Source organism: Diuraphis noxia, unplaced genomic scaffold (assembly GCF_037042655.1).
Source record: "Diuraphis noxia isolate RWA-SAM2 unplaced genomic scaffold, SU_Dnox_SAM2 contig0005, whole genome shotgun sequence".
Classification (NCBI taxonomy): domain Eukaryota; kingdom Metazoa; phylum Arthropoda; class Insecta; order Hemiptera; family Aphididae; genus Diuraphis; species Diuraphis noxia.
The window spans coordinates 39,287,280-39,294,044 of record NW_028301715.1 but is presented as its reverse complement, the minus strand read 5'-3'; positions in this window follow the sequence as shown (position 1 = coordinate 39,294,044).

Here is a 6,765-nt window from a genome sequence, read left to right as displayed (position 1 = left end):
GTTTACCCGAACGATTTGCGAAACGGCAGTGGAAACGCACTCCTGCTGCTATTCAAGTAATGTTTTACCGTTGAGTAGGCAGGACTGCAGGAGTGCAGGACCATGCCGAGAACGGGGCTATAACGGAGCGAGTGTAGTAGGGCGCCAAATTAAAACATTTATACGTACTATATTCATGTTTATTTTTTGTTTTTAACTTGCTTAAAAAATATATATTTTATGTTTTATTTATCTCAATATGATTACAATATAATATAAATTATTTGTGCAATTTGTTTAGTAAAAGGTCTAAAACATGCATAGTATAATATATGTATAATTATTGTGTACAGATTGTAAATTATCTTTCCTAATTAAAAATAAAAGATATAATTAGTAATTACACAAGGTAATATATCTGAATATTCTGAATAATAATTATACACCTGATACGCAAATCGTTTTTTTTTTGGAGGTTGACAATAATAATATATTTTATATGTTTTTATAGTGTTGTACACTCGTCACTCATACAGGTTAGCGGAGAGTAATCATCCCTCCTTGTCTTTGAATTTTTACAATATAAACACATTAAAATGTTGTAATACTTGTAATAAAACATTATAATATATATTCATATCAATTTTTCTCAAATCAAAAGTTCAGTGTGGATATGACGTAAATTATTATTATTCTTTTTAACATAATATTTAAAATATTTATTGATTTATTTAATCGCATTTCGCTTCATATTTTTTTTTATAATTCACTTCTTACAATGAACTTGATCAGCTAATCCATGTACAAGCATGTCATGCATAACGTGACCATAATTTTTTCCCTTCAAAGCGGGACATCTGTACATTTTAATAAGAAAACCATATAATTTTGCGTAAAATAACAATTTTTTTTATTGAATAAAAAACATTAATTGTTTATATGAAAAATGCGAATATTATATTAATCATAATAGTCTCCTAATGATTTGTTATATTCACAACGTTAATAAACGTACAAACCATTTATTGTATTAACAACACGATTTGTAACTCAAAAAAAATTTAAATACAATTATTTTTCGAATTAAAACAATATATATATATATATAAGTAATTATTGAATTAACGAATTATTTTTATAAAAACATCAACATTCCATTAAACAAATGTAATATGTTAGGAAACTATGGGCAAAAATTCAAAAATGAAATAGTTTAATCGAAATTGGAATCTTCCGCTCAGAATCCTACCTATCAGTCAACCTGCCTAACCTACCTATCATAAAAACAGTTATATACGTGTACTAAATAAGTACGGTTATAAGAATTTAAAGTGCAGAGTAATCGACTTAGTTAAAACTAATTACAGAGGTGTAACTAAAGGGACACTGGCAAAGTGGCGGCAACCTTGCCCCATAATTATTTTAATAATAGCATTAATAATTTGAATGATAGTTGATAAATGATAATACTTTTATCACTTTTATCTATGATTATAAATATACTTAACTAAATATCTGGTGATTTTATATTTTATCCAATAAAACATTATGCGAGCGCCAAGCATGCGGGTAGGTCACCAAAACTGTAGTATTCCAACTCAGATTTTCGATTGTATACCTCCCTACTTCCTGGATTTAAATTACATACTGTTATGAATTGATTTAACTATTTATTAAATATACATATTATTTACATTTAATAATTTATTTTTTAAATTAATTATTTCTACAAAATAATAATTGTTAATATCGCAAATACTATTTTCGTACATTATTGTACAATCCTTCTTCACTTGGCAAGTCTACTCTCTAAGAATTTTTGTCACCACCTGTCCACGTATTTCTATCTTGAGCTACATCTCTCCAATCCTCAACTCCAAGTGTTTTTAAGTCTTCTTCTATCACATTAAATCTTCTTTTCCTAAGTCTACCATTTTCCTTGTGGTCTCTTTTCTAATGCTATTGTAACTGCTTCGCTCTCTTATCTTTTCAGTATGGGACCTAACTAATGAATTTTTTAGCCGTCAATAAAGCTTGTTACTGTTACAGCTCTTTGTTGTATCCCTTCTGCCAATTCCCTGTTGTTTCAACGAATTAAGATCCTCCTTATCCTTATTCTACATAGGTACCTATTTTTCTCCATTCTCTGCGCTCGAAGGTAGTATTCAGGTTTCCCTCTGTTTATTTGATTGTCGTACAAGCTTCGTGATTATTTTTATGAAAACGAAAAAATGATCTGTTTTAATAAAATAACTCTCGGAGTAGTACTTTTGTCTATAAAAAATTAATAAATTAATTTTGTAAATATTATACACGTTATAACATTGTGACAAAATTATTTTTCATACCAATAATATTTTAATTTTTTAAATACCTATAAAACTTATCAAAATTTGACAAATTTTTAATGTTAATATGAAAGAGGATTTTTCGTTTGGTACAGTTTATAGGTATATCAATCTAATATGATATTAAATAAATAAATATATATATATATATTAATCATGTGTTATAATGTATTGTAATTTGTAGGTATACTCTCCATCTAGATCAGTCCTTGAGATTGGAACTCAAGTAGAACGGGGATACAAAATTATAATTTTAAAAAAAATGTACGTATTTGAAAAACAGTTCATTTAAATGTATTATTAATCAGGATATAATTAAAAGGGGTGTGTTAAAATATTCAAAAAAGAAACGGGACTCCAAACTACACCATCAATTCAAGCACTAAAGCCTTGCTAGAGCTCATAGAAGTATTCAATCGTAAGAATCATTTTCAATAACTGACAGACGGCAATTTAATAGATAATTCTATAGGTACACTTATTATTATTATTTATCCTATCAAATGTCTATGAACCAGTATCATATGTCTCTTCATTGATTGATTATCAGCAAATTTTTTATTGCAAATAATACATTTAAATTTTGGTTGTACTCCACATTCAAATTTAAGATGTCGCCAGAGCGACCGTTTATTTTTGTATGATCTTCCACAATAGTTGGAGCAAAAAAATCTCGATTCATCTTGGTCTGAAAAAATATCATTAATATATTATACTTAATTATTATTGATACAATATTTTTAAAATTAAAATAGTTTGTTTGCATAGATAGCAATAATTTAAAATTGTAAACTAATAGCATAAGTACTGCTGTAAGCATAAAACAAAATAACTAAAATCTTTATAATACTTTGTTTAAATACCTATAGGTATAGGTATCTAATTTTATCCAAATTAGAACTTAATATGTATGTATACATTTTTATGATTGTTAATTACAGTCTGAACTACTTATGAGAAACGTTGTTTAGAATATTCAATCCCTAGTTATAAAAATTGACCACACTCTAAGTTTTTTTTGAGAATAAAATAATTTTTTTAATTTTTAAAATGTTTTATACTTTCAAATAACTCAAACAATCAAATAATTTTGTAATTTTAAAATTTCTTTATTGTATACAAAATGATAATTTATAAAATTTCGGTAAAATCTACCAACACTTAATTTTTTTTTGTTCCACCTAAAAAATTGTATCAAGTTTTGTGTACAGCAAATCTAAGATTGTTTATTGAGTTAAAAATTAATAGTTATAGATTATAAATAACAATTAATTCAAATATTATAGATATAGGTACCTATCAAAACTAATATTAAATTTAAATATTTGATTAGATAATAGATTACCAATAAACCAATATAATGTATACAATATAATAATATAATAATATAACAATATAACAATGTATACAATATAATAATTATTGGATTTATATGTAATAAAAAATTGTAAAATATGCATTTTATTTACCAAAATGTGCAAAAATAAATTTTTATTATTATTTATTATAATTCATAATTTTTTATTACTTATTTAGCTCATATTATTACATTAAATACTAGTTTAATTAGACGTAACTTGGCACTTTCACTTTAAACTTTCGGCATACTGGACACTGTTATTAAAACCATTCAAATTATTAAGTATAAACGTCTGCACATTTACGCAACACACGACGTACCAATACAATTTTTCTGTGCTATCTCACTGTATAACAATGTGTAAGTTATAATTCTACCAGTCGTCCGACCAACGATAAGGTAACGAACGGATATTATCTGACCTAAGATAAAATAGGTAGTATTTATGCTATATATTTACGAAAATTCACGAATAAACCAAAAACTGTCGGTTTCGTGAAGTACCATTTAAAATTAACAATAACTTATAACAATTAAAAATGTTAGTTAAAAAATATCGAATTCTAAAAAAATCTATAAATATGCAATTATGCATTATGTCCAAAATATGCAAAAAAAAATTGGTCCTATTTAAACCAGAATAAGCCAAATCGTGGACAAATCTGACAACCAATCAATTTGGATAAAAGAAAAAAAACATGCAAATGCATTGCATATAAATCCTAGCCCTAATAATAATCATTAAAAAAAATCAATACAAATAGACTTTTCACACAAAATTTATAAAATTATTCATAAAATGTAAAGTAAAAAAATATATTTTATTAAATTATATAATGTTATGAATTAAACCTAAATGTTCTTTTAAGGTTCTATTATATGCAAATTGTCTCTTGCAAATAAAGCATTTATATTTTGGTTGTACTCCACATTCAAATTTAAGATGTCGATAAAGCGACCGTTTACTTTTGTATGATCTTCCACAATAGTTGGAGCAAAAAAATCTTGATTCATTTAGGTCTGAAAAAATATCATTAATATATATTTAAAATGTTTAAAATGTTTTTTTTCTATATTTTTTTAATTAAAACAATTATTATCAGCATAGGTAGCAATAAAGTAAAACTGTAAACTATAATAGCACACCGCGGTACCAAAGCGGTTATACTATTATACACATCATACATTTATAAACTTAAATTTACAATAAGATAGTATTTAAATTTACGATTCGCAAGACAAAGGTGTATCACAATATTCAGGATACATGAATAGCATAAGAATAAGAACCAGGAAATAATAGGTTTCGACTGCTTTCAAGCCTTCAACAAGAATAGTTGATGTTAATTGAAGTCACAATATTTTATAGTAATCTAATTATTATACTAATTTTATTTTATTTCAGAGACGGATATATCCTAGTTCTTAGACGAATGTGTGAGTGAGAAAGCCTGAGGTGAATTTCAAATTTACATAGGTAATAATGATGTTCAACCCGTGTCCCGTAGCCTGTATAAGGCGTATATTGTAATAATGAATAGTTAGTGTTGTCAAAAATCTAAAAGACGGGAGTGGTCAGCGGTGCACCAATTATATACCCTTCTCCTATGTACATAATTTTTTTATTCTTATTAACGTCAAAATTCACAATAACCTACGAAGCACGTAAAAAAGAAATAGAGATTTCCTTTCTTTGGTTACTCGGACACTGTGGAATAGACGGAAATGAATTAGCAGATCAAGAAGCACACAAAACAGCCTCATCTAACGACACCCATATGCTTAATTTACGTACGTTTACAGATTTAAAAAAACTTACTCAAAACATCCTATACCAAAAATGGCAAAATCACTGGACAAAACAAAACATAAAATTAAATAAAAAACAATATCCAAGTATGGAAAAATCCCGGCCTTAACAGGAAAGGTGAAATTATTTTAAATCGCCTTCCAATTTGACACACATTTGTAATACATAATCACCTCATGGCTAGAAAATACCCTCCCATATGAGAAACGTGTGGTGTGGAGGTCACAGCCAAACACCTACTCATCGATTGCTACAAATACTCAGACTCACGATCAAAACATAATAATTATGTTAAATTATTTACCCCAACAATTAAGAGAAGCTCTACAAATAGATCTCCAATTAAACGTCAAAATAATAATTTCTTATATAGGAAATCAAATTATGTCACCTAATTTAAGCCTTTATTAAATGTAAAGTATACATTAAAAAAAAAAAAAAATGTAATCTACAACTAATGTCCCTGCAGTAGCCGATGTTTATACGTTCAATAATAAAAAAAAAACAATTCACAATATCTTAGAAAAATGAACAACCCACTGAGAAGTAAAGATTAATGAAGATTGGTGACAAATCATTTAACTCGTAAATTAAGTATTTAGGTATTATAAATGTTACTCTACGCTGATATATACATACATCTAGACATCTAGTCAAGATTTTAGATCAATAACACACAACGTCCAAAAAATATCAAAGACAAATATGTAAACTTTATTGGCTTATTCAATTATAAATTGATTGAGTACAGGTCAAATAGGTACTTATATAAGAAGTATATAAAGTAAAGTGTACTTATCTATTACAAAATTATAACTTTGAGCAGTGGCGTATCCAGGATTTTCGAATGGGGGGGGCTAAATCTATATCGGTATTCGGTACCATAATAAACACAACGTTTATGCTTTGCTTATACTAGGTCATTATTACTAAAGATAATACGCTGTATTCAATACCGTTTTTTAGAAATATCATGGTTTGTACTTTGTCTTTTTTAATATAAAATGTATTCCAAAACATGGCCAATGGGAGGGGCTGAAGCCCCCTAAGCCCCCCCCCCCCTGGGTACGCCACTGACTTTGAGTCTCTATAGACATAGAGACTATAGACTCTATGGATATGCCCTGATGTGAATACTATGAAAGACAAAACAAAATCATATTCATTATTAACGAATTTTTGAAAAAATATTCTATACATTTTAAATTGTTTATTATGTGTCCTTATAAAGTGCTCGTAGTGTCCCTAGTGCACCGAGGTGCACAGTT